Below are 23,571 nucleotides of genomic sequence, written 5' to 3' on the forward strand. Positions count from 1 at the left end.
TAATTCAGGTTCAATTTATGTGGTCACATTTATTAATTCGAATGGAATTTTAGGTCTGTTAGAATTCAACAAGTATAAAATTCATGAAAATATTTTAATTCACATCAAAGTTTCTAATGAGGGGTACTTTGGGCTTGAATACTTGACTTCGTCAATTTGAGTACAAATGGGGTTATATCCCTGTGCTAGATATGTTAATAATTTCAGTATATATGAGTTCTAAGGACACTCTGAATTGGCCCTAAGCAAAATCCTGAAGTACAGAGTTTGTACTCATCACATTGCTCATTTGTATTTCACGTTTGCACTCATACATTTAGTGAAACTTCTCTAGCTGTCCTAGATGTTCTTTCTAATTCTATCCTCCCATCAAGTCAAACTACTGGAAAAATAGCTCACTGTACTCATAACATCTAACATTTATTGAACACTTTAATATATGCCAAAGGCTACACTAGGCACATTGCCCACATTACGTTATTGAACTACAGGAAATATTTCACTGCTGCGGGGAGTACAAATTGGTATGGTCATTTTGGCTGTATATATTAAAAACAAAAATGTCTTTAGCTTATGTTATATCAACTTCCTTTCTTTGTTTTTACTTTAGAAAAACACTTTTACACCTGCATATTGAGACATGTTCAAGGAAGTCCATCCAAGCACACCTAAAAATAGAAAGAATCTAAATGTTCACAATAGAGCATTGGTGGATATAGAAATATTATGGAGTAGTTGAATAGTATTACCGTATGTGTACTTATCTAGATATAACTCTAGGAAATATGCTGAATGAAAAAGCAAGTTAAAGGAAATTATGTAGAGTAAAATGCTACCTATGTATTTAAAAAAGCATGTAAGATGAAACTATAAAATTGGTAAAAAAATAAACTTTTCTAGTAAAATTTCTGGAATATTATACTAAAAAAAAATCGTTCAATGTAGTTACCACTCAGATCAAAACTAGAACTGAGAGTGGTGGTCAAAGGGAGTTTCTATCTGTGATGTTTGAAAATTTTGCAAAAATAACATTTATATATTTCAAATTTTTAAAAAAAGATCTTTTAAGAGTTGCTTTTCATGGGCACCTGGGTGGCTCAGTTGGTTAAGCGACTGCCTTTGGCTCAGGTCATGATCCTGGAGTCCCAGGATCAAGTCCCGCATCGGGCTCCCTGCTCAGCAGTGAGTCTGCTTCTCCCTCTGACCCTCCCTCCTCTCATGTGCTCTCTCTCTCTCTCTCATTCTCTCTCTCAACTACATAAATAAAATCTTTAAAAAAAAAAAGAGTTGCTTTTCACATTAAAAAAAACCCTATTATTTAAAACACATAATTCCCAGCTCTGAGTTTTGGCTCAGGTCATGATCTCAGGGTCATGAAACTGAGCCCCATGTCAGGCTCCATGCTCAGCGGGGAGTCTACTTGAGAATCTCTCCCTCTTCCTCTGCCCCTGCCCCTGCATGGGCGTCCTCTCTCTCTCTCTCTCTCTCTCTCTCTTAAATAAAATCTTCTTAAAAAAGATGAAGTTTAGTGTACTATTTGATTTCATTTGCAGGAACAAGTGGCATAGTACAAAAAGCAAGGAGTAACTCCATATACCAGGTCTTTTTCATTTCTAACATTATTGAATCTGGATGGCAAACCTGCCAGGAAGGTGTGATTATTACCAATTTTACAGATCAGTAAACTAAGGATTAGAAAGTTATACAATTTGCCCCAAATCCCATTGCTTGTTAGTGTGGTGACATAACAGTGAAATATGCGTGTGGCATAAAGCTTCTAGCATTCTGCACAGGCTTATGTCATCAGCAGAAAGCCCTAGATTTCAGGGAAATCAGGCAGATTTGCTAGTCTCTCTTCCTCACATGTTTTTTCCTGCCCTTTGTCCGTTGTCCTAAGTGATAGCTCTTTTACTTTAATTCTTTGATTCATGTTTAAAAGCACATATATTTGGAAGAGGTATCTTTGTTTTTTAAGATTTTATTTATTTATTTGACAATGAGAGAGAGCACAAGCAGGGGGAGTGGCAGGTGGAGGGAGAGGGAGAAGCAGGCTTCCCGCTGAGCAGGGAGCTGGATGTGGGACTTGATCCCAGGACCCCGGGATCATGACCTGAGCCGAAGGCAGTTGCTTAACCACCTGAGCCACCCAGGTGCCCCAGAAGAGGTATCTCTTAAAGACATTATTTCTATGTGGTGAACAGACTCTGAGGTGTTCCCCAGTGACCTTTGCCTCCTAAGTGTTCATACCTTTGTATCATTCCTTTCCCTTGAGTATGGGTGGGACCTGTGACTTTCTTCTGACCAATAGAATATGGCAAGGGTGAAGGGATGTCACTGTCATGACTATGTTACCTTAAATAAGACTCTGTCTTGCTAGCTGACTTGCTATGTAGAGACTTTCCCTCCTGGCTTATTGAGGCCATATTGGAGAAGTCTACATGACAAGAAACTGCGGGTGCCTTATAGGAGCTTGGGGCAGCCTATAATTAACAGCCAGCCAAAAAAAGAAAAAAAAGAAGTTCCTAATCTTATAGCTACAAGGAAATGAATCTACCAACAACCTGAGTGAGCTTGGAAGATTTTTCCCCAAATAAAAATGCATTGTGCCCAACATACTGTTTTGCCACCTTGTGAGACCCTAATTAGAAGACCCATTTCAGTCTTATGCCCAGAAACTGTGAGATAATAAATGTGTATTGTTTTAAGCCACTGATTTTGTGGTAATTTGTTACACAGCAATAGATAACTAATACAATCAATCAGGCATAAATTACCATGAATGAGTTTGAAATCTGCGAATTGGACTTAGTAATTTTAAAGGAGAGAAAAAAGGGGAGAGGAGTCCCCTGGGTATCTGAGATTGTGGACAGAGCATCCCCCAAGCGAGGATAATATATATGTGTGGAAAGACGATATTGACTGGAGGTTTCTGGTGGCGATCATTTTTAGCTTCACAATTTTATCCAAGGCCACGTAGAGAATACTTATTGATTGGATATCCCAATTCTATTTTTGAACATGAATAAAAGCTTCCATGAAATGCTTTTTCTAGGTAAGTATTAAACCTCTCAACCTGTTCGAGTCACCTGAGTAAAGATAGACGGCTAAAGGTTATTTGCTTCTGAACGTGTTGTCAAGGTATTACAAATCTGATGTGAGTTACAATCACCAAGAGATACCATGGCCTATTGGTCAAAACTTTAATTATTTTCTGGTATCACACTAACCCTGATCATTTTATTCCATCCCTTCTAAGGTGATGTCTGTGCTCTGGGATAATTATCTGCCACTGTGGGGGCACCTGGGTGCCTCAGTTGTTAAGTGTCAGCCTTCGGCTCAGGTCATGATCCCAGGGTCCTGGAATCAAGTCCCAAATCAGGCTCCCTGCTGCGCCAGAAGCCTGCTTCTCCCTCTCCCGCTCCCCCTGCTTGTGTTCCCCCTCTCGCTGTGTCTCTCTCTGTCAGATAAATAAAAATCTTTAAAATTAAAAAAAATTATTTGCCACTGTGCGTTTTCCAGACTGCTTCACTGAATCCCTTTCTCAGTGATGACAGGGAAATTATATTTGTCTGAAGCAGTCCCCTCTTTCATTCCACAGTGTACTGCTACTGGCAAATTTTTCCATATCCTATTAAGTGTCAGATAATCAGCTGCCTCATCCTAACAAACATCTCAAAGTTTAGACCCTCAGGTTTCATGGTTCCAGTTCTCTGTGCTGTTCCTTCAATTTTTAAGAAACACAAAAACAATTCTTCTTGGATCAGGTGCAAGAAATGTTTATGCATCATTTTCATTTAGTAAATACAAGAAGAGCAGAATGAATCCTTTTTCTCTGTGTAAGTCTGCATCTACCAGCATAGGTAATGTGAGGAAGAAAGAACAGGGACTGTGAAGGAACACAGACCAGGAACTGAATATTGATTTGGCACATGCTTTCTGGTTCCAATCTCTTCAGACCTCAGTTTCCTCAAATGTACGTGAAGATAAGATCAGTCTCATATATTGTGAGTGAGGATTGATTAAGGCATAAATATGAATAATGTAGATGACTGGTTATAGTTCAAAAGAGGCCTAAGAGTCAAACAGAATTAAGTTGAAAAGTATTGATGCAGAAGATTCTAAAATCTCTATCCTTTCTCTTTCTTCCTAAATCCTAAATTGGAATTTACATAAAGAGTTCATTTTACTCAAGACTTAATAACCATGATCCCCTTCTGGCATCTATTAAATATCCTTTATGATGCAGAATATCTACCTCCACATATTATATTTTTGTTTATCTCAAAGAAGGGGTCTGATAGAACATGGAAGGATGAAGAGTACCTATTTCTTTTGTGTCATATATAAATCTGCACAACTTCACATTTTTGATGTGTATGTGCTAGATGATGGGAGAACTTGAGGATTGAAAATATGATGGGAAGTGGGGAATCTGGATAAGTTTAAGATTATAAGTTAGGTGAAGATATTTTCAATCATGGAATGGAATGTAAAAGGAAAGAAAAGGAAGGAGGGATGGAGGAAGCCAACCAACCAGTCTTGGAAAGCAAATGTGACAAACACTTCCTTCTCTTTGACAGAAGTCTCTAGATGCACAGAGAATGTAGAATGCTATCATGATTGGGCGTGGGAGGAAATGTGGAATTAAAGGTGATGGTAGATTAAATATGAAAAAGCTGATTTTTAAAATCTCTGTTGGTTATCCTCTTTTTGCCCCAGATCTACCCTCCTCTGCCCTGTCTGTGCACTAGAGGGTGATGCCCAAGTGTGCATCGGCTGGGCTCCCCGATACAGTGCTTAATACATGTTGCTCCCTTTCCTCTCCTCCTCCTGGTCTAATTATTCCATTGTCAGGAAGTAGTGCATTATTTCCAATAAGTCAACAATCTTCTGAAAAAGCAGTTTTCAGAGCTTAAAATGAGAACCCAGAATGTGTCCATGACTCACTTATTCACTAACTTCCACATCTGTGGTGTCACACACACATTTCAGGTTGCATGAATGTTTATTTTGTCCATTAATAAATAGCCTGTCATCTCAGTTTTAATGGGCTCTGCTAGGTTTAGATGACAGCCTCTCTCTAGAAGAAAAGTTAACAGGATGTAACTTACCATATCTGGAGCCATATGGCAAAACGAAATATTCATAAAAACTTGTCATGATGTGAATTGCCTTGATGTGATGTGAAGCTACCTTCCAGTTGTTTTTCTTTTAACTTTAAATATTTCACCTACATCAGTTAGATTATATTAATGCCTTTTCAGCCAATGAGAGATGATACTTCATACAGACATACAGAGACCCAGAGAAATACAGTCATGCACACATGTTCAGGGAAGTACAAATGCAATCAAATAAAGGCTAGATGAAGACTGTTACAGTATGTCAAGATATCACTTTCTGGTGTTGAGTGAGACCTGGGCAGAAAAAAAAGACAAAGGGGACTGCATGTTGCATAACATCGAGCAGTTGAAAAAATATTTTGTGTCTGATATGGTCCCAGCAGTTTCAAAGGTGGGTGATTTAATTCTCCTGAAAACCCTCAGAAATAAGTATTATTTTCTGCTTTTCCAGATAAGGGGATAAAATTTAGGGAGGTTAAATGATTCAGCCACATAGTAACCCTGCAGAAGAGCTCATATCTGAATTCATGTCCTCTGACTTGGTGCCCATTGCTTTTAATACAGCACTCATCTGCTCCTAGAGCTTTAAATAACCACCCATCTAACACTACATCAAAAAATAAATAAATAAATAAATAAATAAATAAATAAATAAATAACCACCCATCTACATCCTTAAGATTCAAAATAAGCTTGGGGGTCATTCATTATCTTCTTGCTCTGATAATGATATTTTTGGAAGGCTACCTCCTTCCTCCTCCTCTGTGACTACCTCCATTCACAGAGTCCTCATAACTTCTGTAATCAGGGCATAGGTAGATATAAGTCTATTGAAAATGAAGAGGTTGATTTAAAAACTGCCCAAAAAGGGGACAGGGAAGAACCTGTCTGCCTTTAAGAAAATTGTGTAGGTTTGTCACCAGAATTAATAGAACCTGAAGATCTGGGTTCCCAGAACATACATATATATGGAAAATATGATTGTACTGAAAATTCAGCTGCAAAGCAAACATGGAATCTATGAAAGTAAAAATATGTAAATTTAATTTAAAGACAGAAAGTGGCTCCTGTGATTGAGATTTGGTGGCAACCTATTTGTTGGGGATTCATCGGCCATGGATGTTGAAAAAGGAGAGTGAGAGATATGTATTAGATATGTAGACACCTACTCAGGTTCATTTAACTCTGCCTACTGCCTGGACCACATGGACACCATCAGGGACTGACCAACCTCTTGTCCAGGGAGTACCTCTGCTGCATAGCTGTGTGGTCTCCTTCAGTCCAGTTTCTGGCACCTTGTGCTGCACACTGCAGGATGAAGTGTATACTGCAGAATGTGGGATCTGACATCCCAAACGACTTCCAAAATGGCCAGATGATAGAACCCAGTAGTGTAGGAGATTCTGTGTGGGGAGAACTTTGATCAATGGGAAACAGTCAGAAGGAACCAGACAGACATATTCTCCCTTATTTCTATTTACCATGGAGCCTCCAAGACGTGGTTACTCCAAATACAGGCTCCAGAACATATGCTGCCCTGCCATTAAATGGGTTCCTAACCCTCTGATCCCCTTTCTGTTCTCCCTCAGCCCGTCTGACTCTTGGAGGATTATTTTTGTGGCCTGCCGGCAGGCACCCCCAACCATATGTTGCCCTCCTGTGAGCAGGCTCCATACACCCTGACTTTCTCTGCATGCCCACCTGGCAAGGCAGCTTGCCTTTACTGGGAAGAGGTGTTTCCTGCTTGTACAGTGACTGTGGACCAAGTACAACTCGTGGAAGCCAGTGAACTTCCATACTACCCCATGGGCTACAACCACATCTTCGACAGAGTTTGAATTCCAGGCTTAGAATGGAGGTTCCCCTTCCAAGTTGTCTTTTTTGGGGTACTCCCCGATAGCCGTAGGCTATTCTTAAGAGTATTTCTATTAAACTTTTCCTGTTCAAATTACTGTGTAATTTCCGTCTCCTGATTGGACTTCCACTAATTCACCAGATAAATGGTGACTCCACACCATGACCCAACATCACCATGGGACAAAATGGGAATATAAACCTATTTGAACTTCCCTTTTTGAGGCTACCTTAATTTTCTCATCAACAAAATAGGAATAATAATACTTAATTCAGAGGTATAAGAATTAGATAATGTATATAAAAGCTTTATCATCAAAGTATTCTGGGGAAATCTTAATCTTTTAGTGAAAAAAAGAATCTCAACTCTGTACCTAGTTAACTCTGCTTATCCTTCATGTCTCTGCTATTCTACCATTCAGGAAGGCAATCCCAAGTCACCAGAGATGGGTTAGTACCCCAAGGGCTTGTCCTGATCATAGCACTTAGTCTCCTGCATTATAATTGCCTTTTTGATAAGTGTCGTAATTATGTCAAGGTCAGGAGATTGGTTTTCTTCCATGTTAAGTCTCTGAGATTTCCTGGATAAATCAAACACGTTTGACTGGGTAAGTCAATAGGTCACTGGGCGGGGGGAAGCTAATTTGCTAACTTAGAAGAATTAATATAATTTTCCCAAAAGAAAAAAATAATTCAGAATGTTATTTCAAGTGCTGAGAATATTGTAAATGGTGGCACAGAAGCATCAAAATGCATGACCTTCCTGAAAACCGTGGAGTCCATTGTTCCCAGAGTTTATGGTGCCTGGGAGGTGGTGAGTATGTCAGTGGGAGAGCAATGTTGGAAAAATAGACTGAGATCAGGCTGAATGCTGAGTTACTCTACCTGGACTTAATCATTAGGCCTTGGAGGACCATCAAAGACTTAGAGCTAAGCATGGCATGAAGAAAGGGGAACATGAAAAAAGGGGAGAGTTGGTAACTCGCAGTATGTAGTAACTTTCTTTGGAATAGGGACAGAAGAGAGGTTTAAATGTAAAGTGATTATGTTTTTTTTTTTTTTTTTTGGCATACAGTCTAAAGGTTGCTGTCTTCTTTTTTTTTTTTAAGATTTTATTTATTTTTTTGACAGAGAGAGACACAGCAAGAGAGGGAACACAAGCAGGGGGAGCGGGAGAGAGAGAAGCAGCTTCCGGCGGAGCAGGGAGCCCAACGCGGGGCTCGATCCCAGGACTCTGGGATCATGACCTGAGCCGAAGGCAGACGCTTAACGACGGAGCCACCCAGGTACCCCTAAGGGTTGCCGTCTTCTGCTAAATCAAGAAATCATAATAAATAGTGACATCCTTCAAGACTTCAGAGATAGTCACACACACACACACAGAATACAGTGCTAGAATCCTGGGCTGAAATAGCCATAATCGTATCAGATTCACCCTGGAGATGCCTAGGCAGTTGGATCTAGAGCAACATTCAAATAGAACAATGGTGTTTTATGGAGTTGCCCAACTTTAGGATTTAGGATTTAATTAGTTTTCTTTAGAATGTGTCATTATAATATAAATATTAACCAGACCTGATCTTTTTGTTTGTTGCTTTCCAGGTACCATGAAAATTTATGATATTTTGGCAACCTCAGAGCTCTGAGACAAATTCTGATGACAAGCTTGCATGCAAAACAGAGTCATTTGGAAATTTTAATAGAGTCAAATTATGTCTATTTAAGGCAGTAATCTGCAATTTTTAAAATGAGCTATTTTGAGATGTCCTATTTATAAGGTAGGAGGAGTAAATGTCTGAAAATCCCTATAGATTTTAATCTATTGAAATTTAGTTTTGAAAGAACCCATTTCATGGTCTGTTTAACTGTATCACAGGAATAATCTAACAAGATGGAAAGTGAAAAGAATTGCTATGTTCACATCTTGCTTTGTACCCTAAAATGTGACATTTAAAGCTAAAGGACCTCCAAGATTTGCAATTAATATTAAATATTGGCATTGGGAAAAGGACATCTGTTTTTAATCAGCATTTTGGAATTCTTTGTGGTGCACAAGGAAAAAGCTGATCTTTGAACTTGTAAAAATGTTGACATTATCATAGTGATAAATAGACAACAAGGTATGAATTACTAGATCATTAATGCAGGCTTCTTGATTAAAGTCAATTTGATTTTATCATTATGACTTATCACATGCCTGAGGCATGCATTAAAAACTCAAATATGCCTAGACTTGTTTTATTGTTTAATTATTTATAACTATTATTGCTTGTTATAACAAAACTATCAATAAAAATTAATGGAAATTTACTGTTTTCTTGATATAAAATTGTCCTTTTTAAACTTCATCAGAGCAGCTACCTACTCTCTGCCACTCACCAATTTATAATGTCACAAACAAACCATATTAGATAAGAAAAATGATACAAATTTTCATATGTATGTACTCAGAGTCTCAAAGCAATTTACAAACATTGATTAATTATGTTTCAGTGGATTCCCTTGGGTTACATATCTTCTAATTTTTTTCATCTATCAAACAGAATGTATGAAACTTATTTACACAACCTTTTTTATTCCCAGTTTTGCCCTTGGCTACTTAGAGTCTGCAATCCTGTAGAGTTAAAAGGGGTTAAGAGGAAGTTCATGTATGCTAAGAGAGGAGGAAGACTCTGGATACAGTTACACAACCAGGGTAGAGTGAATTCTTGAAAAAAAATACATTTAATCTCTAATTCCAAGTCCTTGGACCAACCTTCTCCAAATACCATGCTTTTAAAAAATCTACCTAACTTTACACTTGTTCTACCTAGGATGCCTTCCTTCTCCATCGCTCCGGTTCCCTATTAACTCAAACTTTTAGACCCTTAGCAAGAAATTCCTCCTCAGTGGAGTTTTCTTATACTTCTGCTCTCATAAGCAGAACAATGATTGCTTTTTTCTATACTATACCTATGTAACTTTTGTTGGGGGAAAGAGTGTGTGGATCATGAATTCATTTTGGACTTTGAGTTGGTCAAATGAATCTGGAGTTCAGGAGAGAAATCTATGCCAAATAAAAACCGTGAAACTGATTGAGGTCACTAAGGAAGTGAGGATAGATAGAAAAGAGAGTCACAGGCAGACCTCTGGGGCATCTCAACATTTTGAAGCCAAAGAAATGAGGAGGCACCTATGAAGAACACAGAAAAGGAGTCAGTGAGTCAGGAGTAATGTAGAAGAAAGGAAAGGGAAAAAAAGTGTTTCAAGGAGAAGCAATAAATTGTGTCAAATGCTACTGTTAGGTTATATAGGATGACATTTAGGAATTTGCTATTGATCAGACATAATGGGTGGTGTAGCCAGTATCTGAAACTAGGAACTCTGACTCTAGTGCTGTGTGCTTAACCATGACACAAACTTTAACATTATCACCACCTTCCAGACCAACTGTGGGGATGGAGATAACCACATGAGCTTTTCTCCATCATGTCCAGTATAAAAAGTATCTATAGCTGTGAAAATTTAGGGAGTGCATTTTTTCCCTCATTATTATTGCCTACTGTATGGCCCAAGACAGAAAACAATAGTGAATTTTACTTAAGGAAATGGAGATCCAGGAATCGGGGTACACATTGCTTTTAAAACATAAAAAGATAGAACTTTCTACCTAATTAAATCATGGGAGGTAATCTGTTTTAGTATCTTGAATGATTACACGCACACTAGCTCTGTTTAAACATGGTTTACTCACCTGGCAGTTGACATTGCAGAAACTCAGGATTGGTATCTTACACTGACAGAATGTCAAGCAATTTTGACAGCCAGCTGCTATTTGCAAGGGAAATTCTTCACTGACTTCCTAGAACGGGATTATTAAAAAGTGGGATTTAAAAAACCTGAGTTGAATGTAGTCACTTCCACTCTCTGAAGTGGGTATCTGGTGTGAGCATTGCCCCCTCCTCATTGCAGCCTCCCACTGAGAGTGAGAGGTAGGAGGAAGAAAGGATGAATGGATTTCAATGCTTTTGACAGCTCCTCTGTCCTGCTAAAGGGGAAATCTGAACATGTGGCTTTTATTTGGAGGATATTAGAGTTTTTGAATATGCAAAGGCAGGTAGCATAATGGATAGAAAATAGAAAATAAGATTATTTTGAAGATTTGTCTAATGAAAATTGAGTTATGAGGAGGGAGAGTGGGCATCCAAGAGAAATATGACAAATTAAATGTCCAGTGAGAAGCTCCCTAGTGTGGGGTGATTAAAGAATTCTTATATTAATAGCTATTGCCAATTTTTAAAGCAATATGCTTTTCTGAGATGCAAACCCTTCCAATCATGCAAAGCCTTCAGTTACTTGCTATTCATAAGTATTTTACTTACATATGTTTTTTGAAAATTAAAGAAAAAAAGGGCTGAGTGTCCCATCTGGGTTGGTGCACAACAGACCAAAGAGAATGACTGCTGAAGGTGATAGGTGACTGAAATCATTAATTTACAGAAACCTTTTGGCCAGAACAGTTTTGTCTAAGTTACAAAGGATAGGGTGACCACAACTGACATCTGGATATAGACAGAATCCTAAAGTTGTGTGTGTGTGGTTTGCATGTGTTGACTGGATGAGGATTTGGAGCTGGGAATAAGATCAAATGATCCTTCCCCAGCATTTCTGCAGCACAATATGAATAGGCATCATTGTGTTATGTCTGACTGGGAGGTAGGGTAACAGATTTTGAGTTTCAGTGAATTAACCGAATCAGTTATTCTTGGTAAGTCTTTTGCTGCTGGGGGCATGTTTCCTCAATTGAATAATCATGAAATTAGAGCTTGTTAAGTGATACATAAGAATTTATATAAGTCAAATGCTATGACTTACAATTTAAACTATTTTGACATGAGTGCTTCCCCTTGGAAAACATATAACAGAGTTAAAATCAATAATTTTAATTTTAGTTATGAAAGTGTTTTTTAAACTCTGAGGCATGGCATGAATGCAGAGGTTACTGTGGGTCCACTGATTAATCACTTGTTCCCATCCCACTAGAAGCTCTCCTTTGATTTTATTAGGCTGGTCATGTAATAGTCGTGTCGGGTAGAAAATTCCCCGGAACAAAATGGATGCTCTTCTTAGCCCATTCAGGCTGCAATAACAAAAATACCTTATATTGGGTAGCTTAAACAACAAACATTTATTCTCACAGTTCTGGAGGTTGGGAAGTCCAAGATCAAGGTGTCAGCAGATTCAGTGTCTGGTGAAGAATGGCTTCCTGGTACATGGATGGCTTTACTTTCATCATATCCTCATATGGAGCAAGGGTCAAGAAGCTCCCTGGGGTCTCCTTTATAAGGGCACTAATCCCATTGATGAAGGCCCCACCCCCATGACCTAATAATTCCCTTGGGGCTCCACCTCCTAATACCATCACGTGGGAGGGTAGGTTTCAATGTGTTAATTTGGGAGGGGGACACTGAAGGTTTATGTAGCAATGGTCCTACACTCTAGCTAGATTCAAGTCTGATTCTGAGAGCTCAATCAACAGAAGTATGATTTTTTGAGATTCCTTCCATCCATATCAAGAGGCTTGGCCAAGGAGTCAAAAGACCCATTTTGAGTCTATAGCCATTAACAAACTCTGAGAGCTCAGGCAAGTTTTTATTAAACTTTCTAAGGCTTCATTATCTGAAGCATGGAAGTGGTTAGAAAATATCAGTACTGTCTGATCCACAAGCTTGTGGTGACTTTAAAAATAAGATAGTGAACGTGAAAGCACATTGTAAACCAGAGACTACTACATAAATACTAGAAATTATTACAGTATTTTGTTGTAATAACTGATATATCTTCTTCTAGTAACTATTGCTTACTCTCTTGATTAGTGACAGAAATATTGCTAAATATGAAGATGACTTAGAACAAGAGGGGTCTATCTATATGTAAATGAGATTTATAGCATTCCTTGATTTTGTAATGCCAATAAGTACAGCCCTTGACAGTTGTGGTTTTCCTTGTGGCATCTTTATATGGCTTGACTGACTCTTCTACTAAGATTTATGTCTGCTTGAGCAGGCTCCCTGAACCACAATCATAGTACTCATAAATCTCCAGCATATTCACTATGACTGTAGCCACATCTCTTGCCTCCTTCAGAGTCTTCGGAGGGGTGTCTCAGATGCCCTGTTTCCTGTGGTTGTCAAAGATTTCTTTGAGTTTTGCTGTGTTTGCAGGGAGGGCAGAGGTTTTGGGGAAAAACTGAATGCATTGAATTAAAGTCAATCCCAGTGTAAATGCTGATAAAAGCCAAATGGCCCTTCATGGTGATTCCTTGCATAGCTGGGACCTGAAAAAGTCAGAGGGATTTCAACTTTTGCTTCCTCTCCCTCCATATGACTTGGGGTCCTTGATGCCTAATTAAAGAATAAAAGCCACTGAGCTCTTGCTGGAAAAGCAAAGTTTTGGCCTCAATGACAAGAACTGTACCAAGAAAAAACATTTGTGTGTAGACATAAGGGATAAATCAATTAAACACTCAACCTTGGATCTGTGCTTCGGAATAAACACAGGAGGGCCCTTTGACTTATTGCCTGGCAGGTTAACCCAGGGAGTCGTTGTAATAACATTATATTCCTTAAAAAAATATCTGGTCATTATTTAGGGAATATATTCCTAACTCTTTAACAATGTGGTCTCAACCAATCTTTACAGTTTAATTTTAAGCCAATCACTTCATATAACCTGCATATTGGCACTATCTAATTACTTGATACTTTATAAATATATGTAATTTCTTATGTTTATTCCTTTTTTTATATGCTGTTCCATCTACCTGGAATATCTCTCCTCCTCACCCTCCTTGAAAATTCTTATTCATTTTTAAAAATACAGCTTAAAGGAGCTTCTGGGTGGTTCAGTTGGTGAAACAGCCCACTCTGGATTTCAGCTCAGGTCATGATCTCAGGGTCCTGGGATTGAGCCCTGAGTTGGGCTCTGTGCTCAATGGGGAGTCTGCTTGAGGATTCCCTCTCTGCCTCTCCCTCTGCCCCTCGCCCCACTCCCTCTCTAAAGTAAATAAATAAGTCTTTAAAAAAATAAAATAAAATCCAGCTTAAATATTGTATGTGAGTTTTGCTACTTATTTTTTTTTAAGATTTTATTTATTTATTTGAGAGAGAGAGAGAGAGACAGTGAGAGAGGGAACCCAAGCAGGGGGAGCGGGAGAGGGAGAAGTAGGCTTCCCGCCAAGCAGGAAGCCTGATGCAGGGCTTGATCCCAGGACCCTGGGATCATGACCTGAGCCGAAGGCAGATGCCCAATGACTGAGCTACCCAGGCACCCCAGTTTTGCTCTTAAAAAAAACAAAAGAAAACAAGAACAATCAAACTCAGTGGCTTGCAAAAGCAAGCATTTATTTGTATGTTCATAGGACTGTAGTTCGACTATAGTTTAAATGATGCGGACTGGGCTTAGCTTAGTGACTCTGCTTCAGGCTACAGACCAGCTGGCTTTGGTTCTAGACTGCTGGTTTGCTCTGGTCCCTCTACTGGATTGGCAGCAGCTCTCCAGGGCATATTCTTCTGGAGTGCAAGAGGAAGGCCAAATCTGTGAGCAAGTTTTAAGCTTCTGCTAGTCTTATGTCCACTAACACCTTCTCATGCAAAGCAAATAACATGACCAAAGTCAATGTTTAGGGGTCATCTGCCCAACATGAGGCGTGTCAAAATGTGTGTATATATTTATATAATCCTCTCATCCAAGTATTAACCAGGCCCAACCCTGCTTAGAATATTTATATAATCCTAACACAGTGAAATCTGGTTGAGTACAGTTATTCAATTTAGCATGAATGTGAAGCTTTTCTTAGCCCTCATAGACAGAGTTAGCAATCTTTCCTCCTCAGTGTTCTCCAAATACATTTTATAATGCCTATTACACTGAATCACTTCTATGTAGTAACATTTGTTTTTTCCAAATATGTGGCAAAATGTAGTCCTCTATTATTATTTTGTCAATGTATAACACAGTACTTTGTTTATAAAAGAAGATCATTAAATGTTTGCATAGATGAATGAATGATCTGTATCCCAAGCTCTCACACATAAATTCTTCCTATAGACTATTGCTTTCAAACAGATTTCACTGTTTCTAGGAATACAAGAAAAAGACAAATGTGAAAACCTGAAATGCTGCCCTTTCTCTCTTTATTTAGAAAGTTGCTCACCTTGCAATGAACAATTAAGTCCATCCACAGAATCTGGGATCATTTCAGAGGGGATGAGGTGACATTGTTTTTCAAACTCACACTTAGGTATTTTAACTGAACCGTAAGTTATTTTATTGCCTTAGTCCACTAGGTGTGTGTTTGTGGCTGTAAGTGTAGTAGTTTGCAAGATTAATATTTAGCCATACACTTCATGTCTGAGCCCATAAGATATAATATTCACCAGTTGGTTTTAAGCCTATGAGAAATGCTAGCATGAAATGAGTATCTCTTTTCTATGGCAATTTAAAGCAAATTAACAGTGACAGTAATGCCATTTTGGTTGGCAAAACACTTCTTCATCCTTTTTGTCAACAGCTTTCTAAAATTTTGAAGTTTAAACTGATTTTGAGTCTTTAATAGGGGAGAGAGGGAGGTGGATAAATGCATTTTTCATCTTTATGTTTTCAACTTTAGTGGAGATATAAAGGAAATAAACATTGACATTTATTTACAAGCCCAACTTTTACAAAACTATCAATGACAAATGACAGGATATATATTATATCCATATTAAACTAGAAGTATTTACCTTCAATGAGGCAAGGAAACCAATTTCCAATGGAAACCTGCTCCTAATCCCTTTGGAGGAAGAAGCTTAGAATAAAAGATTACAATGCATGGTTTTCTAACAAGATTAGAAGCTAAAAAGCCAGGCAACTGCAATATTAATTAATCAGATTTGGGGAAGTACAGTTACAATATAGGTTTTGTGAAAGCACGTGGCTGATATAATTTTGAAGTACCAAGTGATCGCAATTCAGGTTTTGCTTAAAAGAACAAAGGGTTTACTTGTGGAATAAGATATTCTTCTTTGCGAAACTGTACTTCCCTCTTCACACTACTCATTGTGCACACCGCCGCACCCGCATACTGCTTTCTTCCCCAGTCCAAACCACACCAAATTATCTTCGGATTCAGAAACAGGGCTCCATGCCTTTGCAAATGAGGTGTGTTTTGTTTGTTTTGTTTGTTGGCTTGTTTTTTGTTTGTTTGTTTTGTTTTGCCTGAAAACCCATTTCCTACCTCTGCACAAATGCTTCCAGCCAGAATTCCAATTTCCTGAGTAGATTAAGGCCCCTTTTGCTTTCTGCTCCCATTGACCTTTATAGGTAGCTTCTTCACAGAGCTTATGGCAGGATATTGTAGAGCCCACCTGCAGGTCTCTCACCCCAAATGGACTCTTTTATCCCTTGTGCCTCGGTCCAGCTCTACCTCTTAGAACCTCTCAATAAAAGTTTTTGAATAAATAAAAATTTATTAGAAAAACTATTCTGGGGCACCTGGGTGGCTCAGTCAGTTAAGCGTCTGCCTTCGGCTCAGATCATGATACCAGGGTCCTGGGATGGAGCCCTGCACCGGGCTCCCTGCTCAGCGGAGAGCCTGCTTGTCCCTCCCCTCCATGCTTGTGCTCTCTCTCTCAAATAAATAAATAAAATTAAAAAAAAGGAAAAATCTTTATTCCTAGGATGAATTTCATACTGTTTCATGGCTGTCATGGCCCGAAAAGAACAGCTTGTGATGTCAGCCAGCTGTTTTTTTCTCCTAATTCTCTCTCAGTTCTCTTCACAATAGTGTATTTCTCTTCCTATTTACCAACTTTAAAAATAGGATCTGTGCTGAAGACTTTGCTTGTCTTAGTTAAGCATGGCGAGATTCTCAGTAATTAGTGCTTGTAAAACACCATGAGGTTCTCAGATGAATTAAAGCATGAAATCTTTTTACAAGCAGTATATTGCTGGAGTAACAAACCGGCATGGCAAATTACACCACTTCCTAGTCTCTGTTGCTTTTAAGGAACAATGCAATTCATAATTATCCGTAAGTATTGACTGGCTTGCCTCCTGCTATCAAGACTGTCAGATTAGCTCTCCTCCCTGCACTTGGTTGGTTTGAGGGTATGTAGGAAACTTCCTTCTTCCAAATGATATTTTATTTGGCAGTCTCAGATGTTCATGTCTGTTGAAAAAGCTTTCTGCACAAACACAAAGAAATTATTGTGCTCACCAGAGACAAAATAGTTTAAAATGATACAGACTCTCTCTCATTACCATCGGTGAATACTTGCAGGTTTGCAGCAGCAATAGATATTTTAAGCTGCCTCCTCACCTCCAGAGGGAGGGGGTCTGGTAATTTTTGCTTCCAATAAGCAATTTGCTGTATTAAAACTATACACCATCCAAGCACTCTGTGAGACAGCAAGAGAGGAATTACTTATGAACCAAGTTTTGCTATCAGACTGGGGCAGGGGGTGGGCAGATACAGGAATGTGGAGCAAACCAACTTGACTTTGCCTGCCATCCAACTCAAACGATGAAGCTGTAGCTCTATACAAATTTAATGTGTATTTCATGCTGTGGAGGAAAAAAGAAACACCTAAAACCCAGCAATAATGGATAAATTAATTTAGTAATTACTATATAGCACATCAAGCTTGTCATGATTAATAGTCATAAGGGCTTTTATTTCCCTTTGTGCAAATAACCACCTATGTCAACAAATTTGATAACAGCTATTTTATCAAAGAGTGGAGTTTCTTGGGTATCTTCTGTTTTCTTTTGACTCCCGGTAGTCATAATTAATATAATAAAACCCCCATTATAAAATCATTAGTGTAAATGAAAATAAGGTCTTGCATTGTTAATGCCCCCACCAGGCCCTTAATCACTTGAAATGTCACACTGCATTGAGTATAACATCGACTACATATGATAAAAACATGCAATGCAAAAAATATTAAAAGTGATATTTTCAAGCTATTATCTAGGGCAGAAGGGCTTTAAAATTAATTTCTTTTGGAGCTTTGAATATTTTAGAAGCTAAAGACCTCATTAATTTATCAGCAAAAGCCTTGGGTCCCAAAAAGTCCTTTTGGCTTTTTCTTATTTTCCTAGCTGTATCCCCCAGACTCCACCCATTCATTCTTCTTGCCTTTTTAAAAGTTTTTCTCATTAGAGAGGAGGAGCAAGATGGCGGAGGAGTAGGAGACCTAGATTTCATCTGATCTCAGGAATTCAGCTGAATAGGGATCAAACCATTCTGAACACCTACGAACTCAACAGGAGATCGAAGAGGAGAGTAGCAACAACTCTCTGAACAGAGAAGCGACCACTTACTGGAAGGGACCCAACAAGCGGCAGAGCCAGGGAGACTCCCCTTTCTCCCCCAGGAGGAGCGGCGGGGAGCGCACCACAGGGATCTGCTGGGTTTGGAGACTCCACACGGGGTCGGGTGCCAGAGATAGAAATGCTCGGTCACAGGTCGGGTGAGCACAGAGTGCGGCCGGAGACCGGGGACACAGGAGTGACTGCTTTTCTCTGGGGGCGCACTGAGGAGTGAGGCCCCGAGTTCTCAGCTCCTCCGGATGGAGATTGAGAGGCCACCATTTTTGCCCTGGTCCTCCAAAGCTGTACCGAGAGCTTGCAGGGAACAAAAGCTCCTGAGAGCAAACCTGAGCAGCTTGCTTAGACCAGACCGACAAGGGCGGGGCAATTCAGCCTCCGGAAAAGACATTTGGAAACCACGGCAACAGGCCCCTCCCCCAGAAGTTCAGCATGAACAGGCAGCAAGTCAAGACCAAGTTTACTGATCAAGGAGAACGGGAGAACTCCAGCGTTAGGGGAATACTGCACATAGAATTCATGGCTTTTTTTTTACCATGATTCATTAGTTCATCAAAGTTAATTTTTTTAACTTTTTTTTAAATTTCTTTTTCCCTTTTCCAACCAACATCTTATCAATCCCTTTTAAAAAAAAACATTTTTTATTTTTCATTTTTAGAGTCGTATTTTATCCCCACAAAGTAGTTACCCTTATTTTTGGCATATATATATGTTCTTCTCTCTTTAAAATTTTGAGATACAGTTTCTTCTAACAGATCAAAATATACCCTAAATCACTAGTGTATGCCTTTGTTCTAGTCTCCTGGCTGACCACATTCTCTCCCTTTTTTATTTTTTTTTAAATATTCTTATTTCTTTTTTCAAACAACTTATCTTAAATTCCTTTTATAAAATCTTTTATAATTTTCATCTTTACAGTCATCTTCCATCCCTTTATTGTATTGACCCTTATTTTGTACATATATGTCTTTCTTCCTTTAAAATTTTAGGAGGCACTTTTCTCTAACAGACCAAAATACGCTCAAAATCTAGTGTATGGCACTGATCTATGCACTAGCCTGATCATATTTGATCATATTCTGCTTTTTTTGTATTGTTCTGTTTTTGTTTTTTACTTTTTTTCTTTTTTTTCTCTTTCTTTTTTCTTTCTTTCCTTTCTTTTCCCCTGGTTTCAGGTCTTTTCTGATTTGTATAGAGTATATTTGCTGGGGACGTTGTTAACCTGTTAGCATTTTGTTCTCTCATTCATCTATTCTCCTCTGCACAAAATGACAAGACGAAAAAAATCACCTCACCAAAAGAACAAGAGGTAGTACCGTCAGCCAGGGACCAACTCAATACGGACATTAGTACGATGTCGGACCTAGAGTTCAGAATCATGACTTTAAAAGTAGTAGCTGGGTTTGAAAAAAGCACAGAAGTTATTAGAGAAACCCTTTCTGGAGAAATAAAGGAACTAAAATCTAACCAAGTTGAAATCAAAAAGGCTATTCATGAGGTGCAACCAAAAATGGGGGCACTAACTGCTAGGATAAATGAGGCAGAAGAAAGAATCAGTGATATAGAAGACCAAATGATGGAAAATAAAGAGGCTGAGAAAAAGAGAGAGAAACAACTGAAGGATCACGAGGGCAGAATTCAAGAGATAAGCGATACGATACGACGAAACAACATTAGAATAATTGGGATCCCAGAAGAAGAAGAGAGAGAGGAGCAGAAGGTATATTGGGGCAAATAATAGCAGAGAACTTCCCTAATGTGAGGAAGGAAACAGGCATCAAAATCCAGGAGGCACAGAGAGTCCCTCTCAAAATCAAAAATAATAGGTCAACACCCTGACATCTAATAGTAAAACTTACGAGTCTCAGAGACAAAGAGAAAATCCTGAAAGCAGCTTGGGAGAAGAGATATGTAACCTACAATGGTAGAACTCTTAGATTGGCAACAGACCTATCCACAGAGACCTGGCAGGCCAGAAAGGCCTGGCAAGATATCTTCAGAGCACTAAATGAGAAAATTATGCAGCCAAGAATACTAATCCAGCTAGGCAGTCATTGAAAATAGAAGGAGAGGTAAAAAACTTCCAGGACAAACAAAAACTAAAGGAATGTGTAAACACGAAACCAGCCCTCCAAGAAATCTTGAAAGAGGTCCTCTAAGCAAAGAGTGAGCCTAAAAGCAGCATAGATCAGAAAGGAACACAGACAATATACAGTAAGAGTCACCTTACAGGCAATACAATGGCACTAAATTCATACCTTTCAATAGTTACCCTGAATGTAAATGGGCTAAATACCCCAATCAAAAGACACAGGCTTTCAGATTGGATTAAAAAACAAGACCCATCGATATGCTGTCTGCAAGAGACTCATTTTAGACCCACAAACACCCCCACATTGAAAGTGAGGGGGTGGAAAACCATTTAACATGCTAATGGACACCAAAAGAAAGCTGGCATGGCAATCCTTACAAATTAGATTTTAAAACAAAGACTGTAGTAAGAGATGAGGAAGGACACTATATCCTACTTAAAGGGTCTATCCAACAAGAAGATCTAACAGTTGTAAATATCTATGCCCCTACCATGGGAGCAGCCAATTATATAAGACAATTGATAACAAAAGCAAAGAAACACATTGACAACAATACAATAATAGTGGGGAACTTTAACACTCCCCTCACTGAAATGGACATCATCTAAGCAAAAGATCAACAAGGAAATAAAGACTTTAAATGACACACTGGACCAAATGGACTTCACAGATATATTCAGAACATTCCATCCCAAAGCAACGGAATACACATTCTTCTCTAGTGCCCATGGAACATTTTCCAGAATGGATCACATCCTAGGTCACAAATCAGGTCTCAACCGGTCCCAAAAGATTGGGATCATTCCCTGCAAGTTTTCAGACCACAATGCTTTGAAACTAGAACTCATCACAAGAGGAAAGTCTGCAAGAACTGAAATACATGGAGGCTAAAGAGCATCCTACTAAAGAATGAATGGGTCAACCAGGAAATGAAAGAAGAATTAAAAAAATTCATGGATACCAATGAAAATGAAAACACAACTGTTCAAAATCTTTGGGATACAGCAAAGGCAGTCCTGAGAGGAAAGTATATAGCAATACAAGCCTTTCTCAAGAAACAAGAAAGGTCGAAAATACACAACCTAACCCTACACCTAAAGGAGTTGGAGAAAGAACAGCAAATAAAGCCTAAACCCAGCAGGAGAAGAGAAATAATAAAGATCAGAGCAGAAATTAATGAAATAGAAACCAAAAGAACAGTAGAACAGATCAACGAAACTAGGAGCTGGTTCTTTAAATGAATTAACAAGATTGATAAACCCCTGGCCAGACTTATCAAAAAGAAAAGAGGAATGACCCAAATCAACAAAATCATGAATGAAAGAGGAGAGATCACAACCAACACCAAAGAAATACAAACGATTATAAGAACATATTATGAGCAACTCTGTGCCAGCAAATTAGATAACCTGGAAGAAATGGGTGCATTCCTAGAGATGTATAAACACCAAAACTGAACCAGGAAGAAATAAAAAACCTGAACAGACCTATAACCACTAAGGAAATTGAAGCAGTCATCAAAAATCTCCCAAGAAACAAAAGCCCAGGGCCAGATGGCTTCCCAGGGGAATTCTATCACACATTTAAAGAAGAACTAATACCTATTCTCCTGAAACTGTTCCAAAAAATAGAAATGGAATGAAACCTTCCAAACTCATTTTATGAGGCCAGCATTACCTTGATCCCAAAACCAGACAAAGACCCCATCAAAAAGGAGAATTACAGACCAATATCCTTGATGAGCATGGAGGCAAAAATTCTCACCACTATACTAGCCAATAGAATCCAACAGTACATTAAAAGGATTATTCACCATGACCAAGTGGGATTTATCCCTGGGCTGCAAGGATGGTTCAACATCCGCAAATCAATCAACGTGATACAATATATTAACAAACGAAAGAACAAGAATCATATCCTCTCAATAGATGCAGAAAAAGCATTGGACAAAGTACAGCATCCTTTCTTGATCAAAACTCTTCAGAGTGTAGGGATAGAGGGTACATACCTCAATATCATAAAAGCCATCTATGAACAACCTACAGCGAATATCATTCTCAATGGGGAAAAGCTGAGAGCTGTTCCCCTAAGGTCAGAAACACGGCAGGGATGTCCACTCTCACCACTGCTATTCAATATAATATTAGGAGTCCTAGCCACAGCAATCAGACAACAAAAAGAAATCAAAGGCATCCAAATCGGCAAAAAGGAAGTCAAACTCTCACTCTTTGCAGATGATATGATACTGTATGTGGAAAACCCAAGAGACTCCACCCCAAAAGTGCTAGAACTCATACAGGAATTCAGTCAAGTAGCAGGATATAAAGTCAATGCACAGAAATCAGTGGCATTCCTATACACCAACAACAAGACAGAACAGAGACAAATCAAGGAGTTGATCCCATTTACAATTGCACCCAAATCCATAAGATACCTAGGAATAAATTTAACCAAAGAGGCAAAGGATCTGTACTCAGAAAACTATAAAATACTCATGAAAGAAATTGAAGAAGACACAAAGAAATGGAAAACCGTTCCATGCTCATGGATTAGGAGAACCATCATTGTGAAGATGTCAATGCTACCTAGAGCAATCTACACATTCAATGCAATCCCCATCAAAATACCATCCACTTTTTTCAAAGAAATGGAACAAATAATCCTAAAATTTGTATAGAACCAGAAGAGACCCCGAATAGCCAGAGGAATATTGAAAAAAGAAAAGCAAACCTGGCGGCATCACAATTCCGGACTTCCAGCTCTATTACAAAGCTGTCATCATCAAGACAGTATGGTACTGGCACAAAAACAGACACATAGATCAATGGAACAGAATCGAGAGCCCAGAAATGGACCCCCAACTCTATGGTCAACTCATTTTTGACAAAGCAGAAAAGCATGTCCAATGGAAAACAGACAGTCTCTTCCACAAATGGTGTTGGGAAAATTGGACAGCCACATGCAGAAGAATGAAACTGGACCATTTCCTTACACCACACACAAAAATAGACTCCAAATGGTTGAAAGACCTAAACGTGAGACAGGAGTCCATCCAAATCCTAAAGGAGAACACAGGTAGCAACCTCTTCGACCTCAGCCACAGTAACTTCTTCCTAGAAACATCGCCAAAGGCAAGGGAAGCAAGA

This window comes from Zalophus californianus, chromosome 16 (genome assembly GCF_009762305.2).
Source record: "Zalophus californianus isolate mZalCal1 chromosome 16, mZalCal1.pri.v2, whole genome shotgun sequence".
In the NCBI taxonomy this organism is placed as follows: Eukaryota; Metazoa; Chordata; class Mammalia; order Carnivora; family Otariidae; genus Zalophus; species Zalophus californianus.